At 38.9% G+C, this 17169-nt stretch overlaps 1 protein-coding gene across 2 annotated transcripts in view; it reads left to right on the forward strand.

Moving 5' to 3' along the window:
- LOC126377725 (ATP-binding cassette sub-family D member) overlaps positions 1 to 17169 on the forward strand; it is a 94414-nt gene that overhangs the window by 34227 nt on the left and 43018 nt on the right. The window contains exon 1 of one of the 2 annotated variants that reach the window (XM_050025527.1): positions 14681 to 14819. The exons of the other annotated variant lie outside the window; for it this stretch is intronic. The gene's annotated coding sequence lies outside the window, so the exon portion shown is untranslated. Of the gene's footprint in view, positions 1 to 14680; positions 14820 to 17169 lie in introns of those variants that run through there. 2 annotated transcript variants of the gene reach the window in all.

Genomic DNA, 17169 nt, shown 5'->3' on the forward strand with positions numbered 1-17169 from the left:
GTTAATCCCATGCATTCATATCTCCTAAATAATCACTAACTTTATGATAACCTTTTTTGTAAAGTTTCTGTTTAACTACTGTCTTAAAACAGTTGAAAGGCAAATTCTGAATGTCAATGGGAATGTTATTGTAAAAACGTAAACATTGCCCCTTAAAAGATTTAGTGATCTTATGTAATCGACTGACTTGTAAAGCAAGTTTATTTTTATTCCGGGTATTAACAATCATCATCATCATCACCAGCCCATTAACGTCCCCACTGCTGGGGCACGGGCCTTCCCTATGGATGGATAGGGAGATCGGGCCTTAAGCCACCACGCGGGCCCAGTGCGGATTGGTGGTTATTAACGACTGCTAATGCAGCTGGGACCAACGGCTTAACGTGCCTTCCGAAGCACGGAGGAGTTCGAGATGAAAACTTTTTTTTTTGTGGTCACCCATCCTATGACCGGCCTTTGCGAAAGTTGCTTAACTTCAACAATCGCAGACCGAGCGCGTTAACCGCTGCGCCACCGAGCTCCTCCTTAACAATCAATATAATAAAAATAAAATCAAAATGGTCCCTATATATTATCTTCTTATCGGGTTGTGAGGTGGATTACCAACCTCGTCAACCCTGGTGTCAGGGTTACTATTGAGCCGCCAAAGGCCCCTGCCATGGCTCATGTAACCGCTACTAACTTCAGCACCTCTATCGAGACTTGGCTAGTTTTTAATAATATGTTTTTGGTAGGATATTGGTGCTAATTCCTGCAGACGCCATCTAATTTTATTTTAAGTTATACCTGTCATTTTCTTATCCGCCGAAAAAGAAAGGGACGGATGATTGACAGCTCTTAATTTAGGAAGAACGAGTAAATGAATGAATAACCTGGGCGAATCAAAAAGGTATCTCGCTGGTATGCAAACCGTTTGACGTGTGCTGTCGACATAATTCTGTCGGGTTATTGGCCAATGTAAAATTTTAGACGGTTGTTTTAGATTTGAGCTTAAAATTGACGTGTGTTACATACATTGTATGCTTGTCGATTACCTGTCCCTTTCCATTTCGGCGGATAAGAAAATGTATAATAACTTAAAGTAAAATTAGGAGGTGTCTGCAGGAATCGGGGCCATTATATTACAGATATACACACACACAGACAGACAGACATTTGACAGATATTTTATTATTTTATTAGACTGCCCTATTTTTTCCTAAAAAAGTAGCATGGAGAATGCTGCACCGTCAAGAGCGTGGCTCTTAAATTGATGATGATGATTATATTACAGAATAACTTAGAACAATCTTTTTAGTTGCGTCGATTTAGAATTATCTGTTAACTGGTTATAGTGATAAAATAAATGCGCATGCCGATTTTATAGTGTTGTAACCACCTATTAGATTTTGATTTTGGTTGAGTGTAATATCAAATTATAATCTTTATAGTTGAGCGGTCACGATAAGTTGTTTAATCATCGGTCGATGTTGATACTTTAACGAAATTCGTTGTTTATGGTAACACTGACAATTAATATTCTTGCTTAATTATGCTTGGGAAATTTATTTAATAAGTATTACTACATCATACATTCATATAAAACATTAACAACTAAGACAATTACTAAAATTAAGACTTATATATATATATATATGATTAGCTTTTGCCCGCGACTTCGTCCGCGTGGCGTGTTATAAAAGACAGATCTTTGTGAGTGCATGTCAAATTTCAAGCATCTAACTTATGCAGTTTAGATTTTTTCATACAAATGTTTCTTCCCGCTAACTCCCGTTTCCGTGGAAATTTTGCAATATCCTGTTGCAACTAAGCTTTAAGTTAACTAAGATACCTGCATGCCAAATTTCAAGCGTCTAACTTAAGCGGTTTAGATTTTTCATACAAAAGGATTTTCCCGCTAATTCCCGTTCCCGTGGGAATTTCGGGAATTCCTTTCTTAGTGCACCTCTACGGTACCTAAGCTACGTCCCTTCCAAATTTCAAGTGCCTACGTTTAGCAGTTTAGACTGTGCGTTGATATGTCAGTCAGTCAGTTTCTCCTTTTATATATTTAGATTAGCTTTTGCCCGCGACTTCGTCCGCGTGGCGTGTTATAAAAGACAGATCTATGTGTGTGTGGAAGTGCATATCAAATTTCAAGCATCTAACTTATGCAGTTTAGATTTTTTCATACAACATGTTTTTCCCACTAACTCGCATTTTTCAAAATACAGCCATAACTAAACTTTATATTTACTAAGGTATGCATGCATGCTAGATTGAAAACATCTACTCGTATCTTACGCGATTTTAAATTTTTCATACAAATGTTTTTTCCCGCTAACTCCCGTGCCCGTAGGAATTTTGCAATATCCTGTTGCAACTAAGCTTTAAATTTACTAAGGTACCTGCATGCCAAATTTCAAGTGTCTACGTTCAGCCGTTTAGGCTGTGCGTTGATATGTCAGTCAGTGAGTCAGTCAGTTTCTCCTTTTATACATAATTATATTTAGATAGATGAAGGGTTCTTCATTTTTTTCACCATGTTTGTTTGTTAAATAAAGACTGTTCTACAAATACAAATTATACTTTATTGCACCAAAATAAAAGTAAATATTAACAAAAGACTCTTTAACTTAGCGGCCATATCGCTTAAAACGATTTCTTCCAGACAACCATAAAGCGAGGAAATTCGTAAAAATTGAAAGATTATAAAGAAAAAATAAAAGATTAAAGTAAGAAAGATTTATTTATTTATTTATTTGTACACAATAAAACAGACACAAAGAACATACAAAGAAAACAGATAGTACAGGTAAGCTTATCTCTAAACAAAGAGATTTCTTCCAGCTGACCTTTGTGAGATTATTCTATTTAGCTATACAAATTATTCGAATTCTTATTTCGAATATCCGGTACCTATATCTTATCGATGCATGAAAGGTCAGATTCAGATTATCACCAAACCACGTCGCAAATGAGTATTATCACCTTATCTAGCATTAACATTGGAGTATTTATAAATTTGTCGTGTTACCATGTTCGTTCCGGCTCAGGTGATCTATGGTTAGGTGGAAAATCAAACTAATCTGGGTGGTTAAAATGGCCACATCGAAGCAATTCATCTAAGAAAGCAATATTGCTATTCGACATTTGCGGATATAAAAGTAAGTGCGCAATGCAAAAAAATGTCAAATTGCAATATTGCTTTCTTAGATGAATTGCTTCGATGTGGCCATTTTAACCTCCCTGTACGTGAAAAACGTGAAATTATGATTAAAACAAATATATTGTAATTAAAGCACATAATAACGGGTTCTTACCGCGTTTAAATGGGGATATGAGACTCCCGATATTTCGACACTGTTGCAAGTGCCATGATCACGGGATGACTGATGAGATTGGATGACTGATTGGATTAAAACAATGTATAAATATATTGTAAAAATTCTTTTAATTTATATCAGTTTGTATTTTAACATTATCGATCGATTAAATAAATTTTGTCGAAATCGATAAGTTTGTTTTTTCCCCTAACACCCGTGCCACGTGATTTTGTTCGTATTTTGAGAGAACGACATGACTTATTTGGGTTCACATATTAGCACTAATCAACAAAACGACATAATTATATCGTCAGAATCGATGAAATGACCGTGAGATCATAAAACTGTATTTAGACAATCACTATATTAAATACCACATGTTTCTTGTCCCACGCAATCAATAATCGATAAAATAATCACACGACTCCCTATAAATATTTAAAGTAATTAATTAGTAACGTCATAGATATCCAATCTATTTGCACGTGGTCAGTACAAATAATTATTGAATCTATTATAAATTTCACAATAATTAGGTTTATCATTTCCTAATAATTTATTGGGGTTACTAGCTTTTGCCCGCGACTTCGTCCGCGTGGCGTGTTATATAAGAGAGAGATCTTTGTGTGTGTGGGAGTGCATACTTATGCAGTTTAGATTTTTTCATAAGTACAATTTTTTTCCCAATAACTCCCATTTTTCAAAATACAGCCAAAAATAAACTTTATATTTACTAAGGTATGCATGCATGCTAGATTGAATCAATTGATTGAATTGATTTTTTTTTAATTGATTGTTCATTGAGTTTTCATTTTAATACACACTTCCTCTCTTCCCTTCAACGTTGCTGTGCCCTACAGGGTCCATGTTTTAGTTCCTATGCCTATGTAACACCCCATTGTACTACATGGAATGCAATAAATAATTTAATTGAATTGAATTGAAAACATCTATCTTACGCGGTTTCGATTTTTTCATACAAATGTTTTTTTCCCGCTAACTCCCGTTTCCGTGGGAATTTTGCAATATCCTGTTGCAACTAAGGTTTAAGTTAACTAAGGTACCTGCATGCCAAATTTCAAGCGTCTAACTTAAGCGGTTTAGATTTTTCATACAAAAGGATTTTCCCGCTAATTTCCGTTCCCGTGGGAATTCCGGGAATTCCTTTCTTAGTGCACCTCTACGGTACCTATGGTACCTGCATGCCAAATTTCAAACGTCTAGCTTGAGTGGTTTAGATTTTTCATACAAAAGGATTTTCCCGCTAATTCCCGTTCCCGTGAGAATTTTGGGAATTCCTTTCTTAGTACACCTCTACGGTACCTATGGTACCTGCATGACAAATTTCAAACGTCTAGCTTGAGTGGTTTAGATTTTTCATACAAAAGGATTTTCCCGCTAATTCCCGTTCCCGTGGGAATTGAAATTCCTTTCTTAGTACACCTCTACGGTATCAAAGGTACCTGCATGACAAATTTCAAACATCTAACTTGAATGGTTTAGATTTTTCATACAAAAGGATTTTCCCGCTAATTCCCGTTCCCGTGAGAATTTCGGGAATTCCTTTCTTAGTACACCTCTACGGTATCTAAGGTACCTGCATGACAAATTTCAAACATCTAACTTGAATGGTTTAGGTTTTTCATACAAAAGGATTTTCCCGCTAATTCCCGTTCTCGTGGGAATTTCGGGAATTCCTTTCTTAATGCACCTTTACGGTACCTAAGGTACCTGCATGACAAATTTCAAACGTCTAACTTGAGTGGTTTAGATTTTTCATACAAAAGGATTTTCCCGCTAATTCCCGTTCCCGTGAGAATTTCGGGAATTCCTTTCTTAGTGCACCTCTACGGTACCTAAGGTATCTGCATGCCAAATTTCAAACGTCTAACTTGAGTGGTTTAGATTTTTCATACAAAAGGATTTTCCCGCTAATTCCCGTTCTCGTGGGAATTTCGGGAATTCCTTTCTTAGTGCACCTCTACGGTACCTAAGGTATCTGCATGCCAAATTTCAAACGTCTAACTTGAGTGGTTTAGATTTTTCATACAAAAGGATTTTCCCGCATTCCCGTTCCCGTGAGAATTTCGGGAATTCCTTTCTTAGTGCACCTCTACGGTACCTAAGGTATCTGCATGCCAAATTTCAAACGTCTAACTTGAGTGGTTTAGATTTTTCATACAAAAGGATTTTCCCGCATTCCCGTTCCCGTGAGAATTTCGGGAATTCCTTTCTTAGTGTACCTCTACGGTATCTAAGGTACCTGCGTGCCAAATTTCAAACGTCTAACTTGAGTGGTTTAGATTTTTCATACAAAAGAATTTCCCTTCACTACTCTGCTCCTATTGATTGTAGCGTGATGAAAGGTATACTATAACCTGTCCAGGAGTGTGAAGAATAATTGTACCAAGTTTCATTAAAATCCGTCTAGTAGTTTTTGTTTCTATAAGGAACATACAGACAGACAGACAGACAGACAGACAGACAGACAGACAAAAATTTTACTGATTGCATTTTTGGCATCAGTATCGACCACTTATCACCCCCTGATAGTTATTTTGAAAAAATATTTAATGTACAGAATTGACCTCTCTACAGATTTATTATAAGTATAGATGAACAAACTTTATTAAATCATACATTTGGAGCATTGCACTCTATGGAAGTGAAACGTGGACTATGACACAGAGAGACAGAGAGAGGTTGGAAGCGTTTGAGATGTGGTGTTGGCGAAGGATGGAGGGTATAAGCTGGACTGAAATGGTGTCAAATGAAAAAGTGATGGAAAGAAATAAAACAAAAGAACCATAATGAAGACTAGAGAACCGGAGAGGAAATATGATTGGCCACCTGATACGACACGATTAATTTATGACAAACATCATAGAAGGAAAAATTGAAGGGAAGAAAGGAAGGACCTAGGAGGACATTTATGAAACAAATAAAAGAGAAGGTGCAGGTCGTGTCGTATCAGGAGGTGAAGGATTTGGCGGGAAGAAGAGAGGAATGGCGACAAGAGCGCAGCTCTTAAATGAAGAGAGAGAGAGAGATGAACAAACTTACTGTTCCACTTTCATAGTAACGATTTGTACTGTAAGCCTTTTTTGACGTGATTTACTATAGATTTGCCGCAGATGGCATTAACTACTAGGCCGGATAAATGGGGAGCGCTGTGAGCTCTCACCCGGTACAAAATTTACGACAACTGGCCTGAGGGTGCCCAGTTGGACGCGAATCTCGGCTCTGGGCGTCGGTGAGGAAGAATAACAATACAATAAGACACGTAAATACGATACGTATATGTATATTTATAGATTTTCTATTTTCCTTTTTTTGTGTCTTGAATGTACTCCAAGGTCTTCCTTCAAGGTCAAGGTCGTTTCCTTTTTTTTAAAAAAGATTTAATAATGGTTCTGTTTTTATAACGAAGTGATTATTGATTGAGGGGAGGCCTGCGCCCATCAGTGGAACATATACAGGGTGGCCCAGAAGTTCACGTTCAAAATGAAAAAATAGATAGAGGGACTCATTAGCTACCAGAAACACCCCCGACCCCCATGTATGTTCAGCGATTATTTACGGTTTAGGACACAGCCTTAGGCATAGTTGTGAAGTAAAATAAATTAATTATTAAGAAAGGGATAGCGACAAAATGATTATTTCTGAAGTAAGGTAGAAAATCTAGAAAAAGGTACAAAATGGGTCATATCTCCTAAACCGTAAATAATTGCTGAACATACATGGGTGTGTTTCTGGTAGCTAATGAGCCCCTCTATCTAATTTTTCATTTTGAACGTGAACTTCTGGGCCACCCTGTATAGGCTGTTAATGTTATGATATCGATAAAAATATCGATAGCGTACCATCTCTAACGAACCCTGCGTGTCATTATGAAACATAAGACTCTTGCTTTCATTCCCTTTATGACACATAGCTGTTATCCAATATACCTTCATACTATGAAATACAATACAATAATGCTTAACTGCATGAAAAAAATAGACTTTGTGTTAGTGACATCGTAACGAATACTGACGGGGATAATTCAGACCATGATTCTGAGTTAATATCAAGTGGAATTCGCCGTCGCTAAATTCATGTATTTACTTTCAATTCTATACTTTTTCGATGGAAAATTCTACTTGATATTAACTCAGGATAATGAGCTGAATCATCCCCCTCAATATTCGTTACGATTTCACTTACACCCCGTACAAGTACATACAAGTAGATAGGGTGTTAGTGACATCGTAACAAATACTGAGGGGGTTGATTCAGGCAATGATTCTGAGTTGATATCAAGTGGATTTTCCTGTTGGAAACTTCATGAAAATTTTAGTGCTTTTTAAAATATTTTCCATTCCATACTTTTATGACGGAAAATTCCACGTGATATCATCTCAGAATCATGGCCTCAATTATCCCTCAAAGGTTTCGTTACGATGTCACTAACGACCTGTATTTATGTCCCCAACTTTTCCCCATCTTGTTAATGCTGTTTAGTTGAGCGCTGAAGGCTCTCATCTGGTACAAAATTTAAGACAAAATTTATGACAACGGATTCATTATGTTGAGCTTATTTCCTTCTGATTTTTCATTCAGTAAATACACTTTTAAAGTGTATGGGGAAAATGGATAGAGGAAAAGTAATTTATCCTCTAATGGTAATATGATTTCTAATGTACATTCATGTTCCTTACAGTGGCATATATTTGTTTTGTTTTCCCTTTAGTGGCACTTTGAGAAACCACCAAACATACCTACTTCATATTCTAACTGGAGCAACCACAAAACAGGATAGTTGCAATTCTATGTACGAATATTAACGCATATTTATGAAACGCGACGTTCGTGCCTCACCCAACAGGGTCCACATAATACCAGCGTCGTGGTTCACGCCGCGACTTGTGCTGAGTGAGGCCCTTTTATCTCAGGACGTCCACCACCACCTTATGATCATTGTAATGAACATCCTTCTATGCTTTTTGTAATTGTTTTGTAAAAAAAATAAGTGATGTTATTGTCTTGTCTTTGTGTGTGGCGTCCTTTTATAATAAACAATTTCTATTCTATTCTATTCAATTTATCATCGTAGTATTAGCATAGAATAAGGAATAACACGACGTGTAGAACGGCAACTCCGCTTCCCGCCAGCGGCTGAGATGGGTTTACCTCTCCCCCTTCGGGAGAATCGTATGGCGTCAGACGTCACACACACAGGTGCGCGTGTACGAAAACGTCAATGTGTAGTGTCTGTTTAAACGAGGGGGTTACTACGATCCGCCTGTTGTGTTATAATCTAAGTCCAATGTTCACTGTTTATCAGCTGATACAACTGTGCGAGCTAAGTATACAGGGTGTTAGTGACGTCGTAACGAATACTGAGGGGGATGATTCAGACTATGATTTTGAATTAATATCAAGTGGAAATTTTCGTCGCACAATCCACGTTCTTTTTTTTTAATATTTTCAATTCTATACTTATGCGATGGAAAATTCTACTTAAAAACAAAAAATACATAATGGCCCCGATTCCTGCAGACACCGCCTAATTTTATTTTAAGTTATATCCGTCGTTTTCATATCCGTCGAAAAGGAAAGGGACGGATGATTCACAGCTCTTAATTTTAGGAAGAATGAGTAAATGAATGAATAACCCGGGCGAATCAAAAGGTACGTCGTCGCTGGTATGCAATCCGTTTGACGTGCTATCTGCTTAACTGTGACGGGTTATTGACGGATGTAAAATTTTTGGACGGTTGGTTTACATTTGTGCTTAAAATTGACGTGTGTTCCATAAATTTTATGCTTGTCGATTACCCGTCCCTTTCCTTTTCGGCGGATAAGAAAATGACAGATATAACTTAAAATAAAATTAGATGGTATTTACAGGAATTAGCACCAATATACAAGTACGTATGGGTGTTAGTGACACTGTAACAAATACTGAGGGTTATGTTTCTATGATTCTGAGTTGATATCAAGTGGAATTTCCCGCCAGGAAATTTTAGTGTTATTTTTTTATTATTCTCAGTTCCATTCTTTTGTGACGGAAAGTTCCACTTGATTTCAACTCAAAATTGTCTGAATCATCCTCAAAGTTTTCGTTACGATGTCACTAACACCCTGTATTTGTGCTTGACCGCTTTATTACACATTATACTATTTAATTGTTATACTTATCATCGTACTAGCTTCTCGCCCGTGATTTTGTTCGTATGGGCATTGGTTACATAGCGAATTTAGTCATGAGCTTGGGGGTTAAAATGGCCACATCGAAGCGATTCATCTATAAAAGCAATATTGCAATTTGACATTTGCTTGCATTTCGAACTTACTTTTGTGTGCGCAAATGTCAAATCGCAACATTGCTCTCTTAGATGAATTGCTTCGATGTGGCCATTTTAATCCCCCTTATCTTCTTCTATCGTGTGGGTTGTGAGGTGAATTACCAACCTCATCAACCCTGGTGTCAAGGTTAGTATTAAGCCGCCAACGACTACATCGTACTTTCGAACAATCGGGTGATCAACCTGCAATGTCCTAACCAAACTAGGGATCACAAAGTGATATTTGCGATATGCCCCCACCAGAATTACCCGGGACAACTCAGGGTAGTCAGAGGTACGTCCATTGCAAGATAAACTAAGTACCCACACCTCACTGAGCTTTCTGTTAGACCAACGTGATAAGTGAGCCGTATCGCCGTCTGTAATGGTCGAGCCAACTGTGTTAGTGAAACTGCACTTATGATAAATTAATAACTCATTGGAGCAACAGCCGCAACGATCTGGAGGTCCGGGTTCGATTCCCGATGGGGACATTGTCGAAATCACTTTGTGAGACTGTCCTTTGTTGATGATTCCGTGCTTCGGAGGACATGTTAAGCCGTTGGTCCCGGCTATCAGCCATAAAAACACCTCCACCAACCCGCATCGGAACAGCGTGGTGGAGTATGCTCCATACCCCCTCCGCTTGATTGAGGGGAGGCCTGTGCTCAGCATTGGGACGTCTCTCTCTCTCTCTCTATTTAAGAGCTGCGCTCTTGTCGGTGGAGTAATCGCCATTCCTCTCTTCTCTCCGCCAAATCCTTCACCTCCTGACACGACACGACCTGCACCTTCTCTTTTATATGTTTCATAAATGTTATCCTAGGTCTACCCCTTCCTCTCTTCCGTTATTTTTTTCAGTGGGACGTATATAGGCTGTATATGTTATGTATGTATGAGCAAGTCCGGTACCGGGGTTCGAACCGGCGCCGGCGCTCCCCGTTTGAGGAGCAAGCCGGCTTACCACAGGGCCACAGTGACTGCTTAAGGCAGTACCCCCTATGATAAGGGAAATGTTGAAAGAAAATATACTATATGAAGTGTATTTTACCGAGCGTAGTTGGACAGGAAGGAAGGATAATGGTTATAGAATTACACGTAAATTTCATTATAATATGTATGAGTATGAATTAGCATAAGTGTTATTAATTAAAGCACATAATAACGGATTCTTACCGCGTTTAAATGGGGATATGAGACTCCCGATATTTCGACACTGTTGCAAGTGCCATGATCACGGGATGACTATTATGTGCTTTAAGTACGGGGTTATTATGTGCTTTAATTATGATAATAACCGCGTAAACTTAAAACAATGTATAAGTGTTATTAATATTTCTCGTAGAATCAAGTATGAATTAAGTTCATCATCACCACTAATTTAAGAGCCACGCTCTTGTCGGTGGAGCATTCTTCATGCTACTTTTTTAGGGAAAAATAGGGCAGTGGTTTCCCTCTTGCCTTCCGCCCCGCAGTACTCTGTCTGACGCGAGCGGGATGGCGCCCAGAGCAGTCTATTTCAAAGCCATACTAGGACTCCTGTCCTCCTCCTCTGAATAGTACTGACAGTTACTGCTGCCCTCTGTCAGGTTCCAGGTTACGGTCCCTGTGACTTGCCCCTTCCGTCCCGTTCCGTTCCGTACCTAACAGAATATCAATTGGCAGATATTTTCTCACCAAATCTGTTACTAACCGACTAGTAATATATTCTATGTACGTCCTAATCTTTAATTTACGTGTAACGTAATAATTAATTTCACACACGTAATATTTAAATCGGGACCAATTTATTGCCAATACCAATCAGTAGTGGTAATTTGATTATTGTTTTATGGTATAATTCACAGAAATCTGCACAGAACCTATTTTATAAGATTTAATATTTTTTAAGATTGGCTTACAAAGTTAGCACTTTTTGAACGTCAAAAATTTAATGACATAATGGCCCCGATTCCTGCACACACCGCCTAATTTTATTTTAAGTTATATCTGTCATTTTCATATCCGTCGAAAAGGAAAGGGACGGATGATTCACAGCTCTTAATTTTAGAAAGAATGAGTAAATGAATGTGTCGGGTTATTGACTGATGTAAAATTTTTAGACGGTTGGTTTAGATTTGTGCTTAAAATTGACGTGTGTTCCATAAATTTTATGCTTGTCAATTACCCGTCCCTTTCCTTTTCGGCGGATAAGAAAATGACAGATATAACTTAAAATAAAATTAGATGGTATTTATAGGAATTAGCACCATTATGTAAATAGCTGTAAAACTACTACCACATCGGAATCTGTAACGCTGAGGGAAAAACGTGGCCAGAAAACCTCCCAGCACAGGGCCCTAGTCCTACTGTTTCATGTTTTTTTTTATTTTTTTTAAATCCAATTTGTATTACATAATTTATAAACTTCAAAGCGTCCTTTAAACATAACATAAGCTGACGACTGTATCCCAAGTGAGGTAGTCAGAGGTACTATAAGGTGCAAAATTCCAATCAGTTTCTTGCAATGTAATGAATTAACTGGTTGCACTTAAGCTTAAGACCTCCTGGCTGGTCGTTTCTGTGATAGACCAAAAACACCTATAAAAAACATAAATTTTATAATTATGACAACTAATGGTTCATAATTTCACCACTGTTTACAAATAATTCGCTGGGCTCAGTGGCTGCACTTTTGCTCTTTGATTGTACATCAAAGATCATCTTTTTAAAGAACGTCTAGGGCCCTGTGCCGAGGTTTTTCTTGCAGATTCTTTTCCCCGGCTATACAGGTTGTGAGAAGCTGCAGTAGTTTTAGGCGGATGAGGCGTTCGTTATGTAAAAATTGACGATTCAAAGTGTAACTATGTTACCTACTGAATAAAGATATTTTTGAATTTGAATTATTATTATTATTGCTTATGGCAGACAAAAATAAAATATCCTGCGTGGATCATATATCCAGCTTAAGCTCCCCTAAACAAGTCTGCCGCATCCGTCACACAATGCAGCTCGGCTATACCACCTGGGAACCGGTGCAGAGGGCACTCGTTCACTATGTGAGATATGGTTTGATCCGGGTGACCACATTCACAGTATGGCGACTCCTTTAAGCCCCATTTATGTAAGTGATGGTTTGGTTTGGTATTAATTACTTCCTAAACAAAAACTAAAACTGTCAACTACCTGACTCTACCCACTTCTGTAGGCGTTGCAAGCGTGAATTTATGTGCGTACGCGCAACAAACGCGTAATAAACTAGTCAAGACGACAACCTAACTACCTAAATATTATTAAACAGCAGTTTATATTCAACATCATTTGTTTCGCCAAAGAGTTATCGCTTTTTTGACGTCCGTTACGTCAATGGAAGAATTACGGGACAATCGTTATAGCCTCTTCTTCTATCGTGTGGGTTGTGAAGTGAATTACCAACCTCATCAACCCTGGTGTCAGGGTTACTATTGAGCCGCCAAAGGCCCCTGACATGGCTCATGTAACGACTACTTACTTACATCAGTAAGTAGTAACCGGGACCAACGCCTTTACGTGCCTTACGAAGCACGGATCATCTTGCTTTCGGACAATCTGATGGTCAGCCTGTAATGTCCTAACCAAACTAACCACAAAGTAATTTTTTTGATATGACCCCACCGGGAATCGAACCCAGGACCTCCGGATCGTGAGCCTAACGCTCAACCACTGGACTATGGAGGTTGTCACCACAGAGGTTTAAATAAATAAAAAAGTAATACTTCTCTTGGTAAAAAAAAATGTTAGTGACGTGTATACAAACTTGTCGCTAACCGCTTGAACGAAGTAACTTTTATGTCGCGTTTAATATTTTGTAAGTAAAACACGTGAAAATATCTTATCTACTCACACGTAACATAAGTTCACGACTATATCCCAATTGGGGTAGTCAGAGGTTTTCGCAAGGTGAACTACGTATCCACATCTCACTGAGCCATTGTGGTCTTGTGGGAGCGCCAGTTCGAACCCAGGTACCGGACTCGCACCAATGAGTTATTCATCATCATCATCATCAGCCCATTAACGTTCCCACTGCTGGGGCACGGGCCTTCCCTATGGATGGATAGGGAGATCGGGCCTTAAACCATCACGCGGGCCCAGTGCGGATTGATGGTTATTAACGACTGCTAATGCTGCCGGGACCAACGGCTTTACGTGCCTTCCGCAGCACGCAGGATCTCGAGATGAAAAACTTTGAGTTATTAATTTATCTTTAATGCAGTATTCACTAACACAATTGGCTCGACCATTATAGACGGCGATACAGCTCACCACCTATCACGTTGGACTAACAGAAAGCTCGGTGAGGTGTGGGTACTTAGTTCATCTTGCGATGGATGTACCTCTGACTACCCCAATTGGGATATAGTCGTGAGCTTATGTGTAAACTGTGATTCTCTCTAAAAAGGTTAGAAACTACAAAGTCTTCACTACACAAACTTTTTTATAATAATAATATAACGTTTATTTCAGACCAACACAAATATGTATAACAGTCCATAGATTATTAGTAGGTTAATAACAATTGTGCTTAATAAACTATGTTAGTATTGTTAATTTAAAATCTAATTATTTACTTATTTATCTTATTTACTATACCCATAGCTACTTCGACCCAGTGCCGTTGGATTAAGCAGTCCGGTCTAGCAGCAATCATTTTCAGGATGCCGTTGGTGCTGTTTCGTAGGCGCTGCAGCAGAGACCAGGCATTCCTACGAATTATGGCATGAAAGCCATCTATGCTTGCCTTCGCAAACATGTTAGAAGCGCTACAGCGCCATGGCAGCCCCAACAGCATCCTGAATGCGTTATTATACTGCACGCCTAAAAGTGCCTTCTAATAAGCGACCTAAACAGAAAAAAATAACTAGAAATTTCCTCGTTTTGTACCTACCTATATCCTTACACAAAAAAGAATGCTACTTTTCAAGATCAACATTAATAAAATAATAAAAAAAAACTCAATGTCGTGAGTAGGAGTGACGTCATTGATTCGTTCGTTCCCTTGTCATCAAAAGTCACTATTCATATACAAAAATCAGTAGCTTTCAAGCCGCCGAGGCGAACGGACGTGTTTATGAAAAACGATTTTATTTTTATCAATAAAAGTGTCGATAACTAATCGATTATCGTGTTGTGCTGTGAATTGTTTTTATTGGAATTTTCTTTTTTGGTAAGTTATGATTTAATTATTATCTTAATTAGTTATTGTGTGATTTCTTTTGTCGTAACAAAATGTTTATCGGTCTTTGTTATTGGAACTTATAGATTTATAGAACTGATTTTCTTAAATAAATAATTCTCAATACGTTATGACTAAAGCGAGCCCAGTTGATACAACGCTTCCCTCTCACTTTGAGGTCGCAGGTTCGAAACCAATGATTGTCGAATTTGTTTTCGAATTCATGTTTGGATCAGAAATGTTTATCAAATGCTCAGCGGTGATGGAAAACATCGTGAGGAAACTCACATCCCTGAGAAATGCATTTTCGGAGGTATGTGACCTAACCTAACCTGCATTGGGATGGTTTTCCCTTCGCGGGTTGGAAGTGTTGGAATTTCAGATAGGCAGTCGCGTATGTAAAAAACCAGACCTGTCAAATCTTCAGGTTAGGTAAGCGTACCCTATCAAAAACTGGGATAATGCTACGGTGATGACGTTATGACTAAAGCGAATAAAAAAATATTCTGGCTGTCACTGGGGTCCTGTGGTAAACCGGGTTGTACCAATGAGTTATTAATTTATCTTAAGTGCAGTTTTTCACTAACACAGTTGGCTCGACCATTATAGACGGCGATACGGCTCGCCTATCACGTAGTTCATCTTGTGATGGATGTACGGTTTTCAAATGGGGAGCGCTGAAGGCTCTCACCCGGTACAAAATTTAAAACAACAGACCTGAGGGTACCCAGTTGGGCGCGAACCTCGGCTCAGGGCGTTATCTGAGAGGAAGAATTTGAAAGAATTAATCGACCCTAGTGGGTCGATAGCGATAAGCGCTGAATGACATGGTTCATGAACGACTACTTACTTACATCGGTAAGTAGTAACCGGGACCGACGGCTTAACGTGCTTTCCGAAGCACGGATCATGTAACTATCGGACGATCTGGTGATCAGCCAGTAATTTCCTAACCAAACTAGGGACCACAAAGTAATTTTTGTGATATGTTCCCAAGGGGAATCGAACCCGGGACCTCCGGATCGTGAGGCCAGCGCTCAAACACTGGACCACGGAGGTCGTAGAAGCTTGTTTATAATATGGTAACTATTATAAGCGCGGGCGGTATTATGGAAAAACACATTATAGACAATGGAAAAATAATGTAGGCAAGTTTTTGTTCATAACATAAGCTCACGACAATATCTCCATTGGGTCAGACAGAGGTACATCATGAGCAATATCATGTACCCACTTTAGAACCCTGTCGCACTATCACATTTGACATTGTTTCAAAGTGTATACATATTATCGTGACCGAACGTCGTTAATTGTCCCTCATCGGGTAGTAACTCCGTAACTGATGAACTGATATTCTTCTTATCGTGTCGATGGCAAACTAAATAGTAGGGGCCCGAAACTTGGCCACACGGCGCTATCTGCAGCGCTCATCAGATCCTCCTGCGTGCAGGTGTTCGGGCACGCAGGACACGATGTAAGATGTTCCATCGTTTGGGGAACAGTGCCGCACTTTAAGGCTGAGCCACCCGAGAAACCCCACCTGAACAAATTGTCCCTACTTCGGCCCACCTGAGTCCGTCTATTTAGAGACTTCCAGGTAAGCCAAGGCAAATCAAGACCCGGCGGAGGTCTCTCGGACGGCGAAACAAATGGTTTTGGGAGGTGTACCCGTTCCTGCCAGATCCTGCAACTTTCCTTAAAGCGGTCAACATCACGTAGAGGCGACACACACTTGGCGAAACTTGCGGCTTTTCAGCCTTGACTCATATTGATGTGTTTTTACAAACATATACTCACGCCTATTTCCCATCGGGGTAAGCAGATACTATGGAATTCCATTTCCTTCGAGCCTGACACACTTCTCTTACGATCTGCCTGTATCCCTTCGAGGATACAAAAGAAAACTAATTATGAATGTGAGTAGTGCCTGTCTGTCTGTCGGTATGGATCGAATACTTTTATGTACGCGTACAGTCATGAGCAATATAATGTACCCACTTTAGGACTCTGTCGCACTAACATATTTGACATATAGTGAGACTTACAGTTCAATTTGTCAAAAAAGTTAATGTGACATGGTACCAAAGTGTATACATATTAATGCTCGTGACCGTACAAAGTTTAGTTTTAATTTCATTCGTCAATTATGTACGTTCATAGCGCGTAGACTTGTGGAACCGGTTTGGTTAAACTTGACCCAAAACTTCCATATTTTATAATAAAATATACTAAATGCACACATACATACATACAATCACGCCTATTTCCCATTAGGGTAGGCAGAGACAACGGAATTCCACTTACTATGATCCTGACACTACTTTCGCTTCTTCCGCACTCA

Source organism: Pectinophora gossypiella, chromosome 24 (genome assembly GCF_024362695.1).
Source record: "Pectinophora gossypiella chromosome 24, ilPecGoss1.1, whole genome shotgun sequence".
NCBI lineage: Eukaryota > Metazoa > Arthropoda > Insecta > Lepidoptera > Gelechiidae > Pectinophora > Pectinophora gossypiella.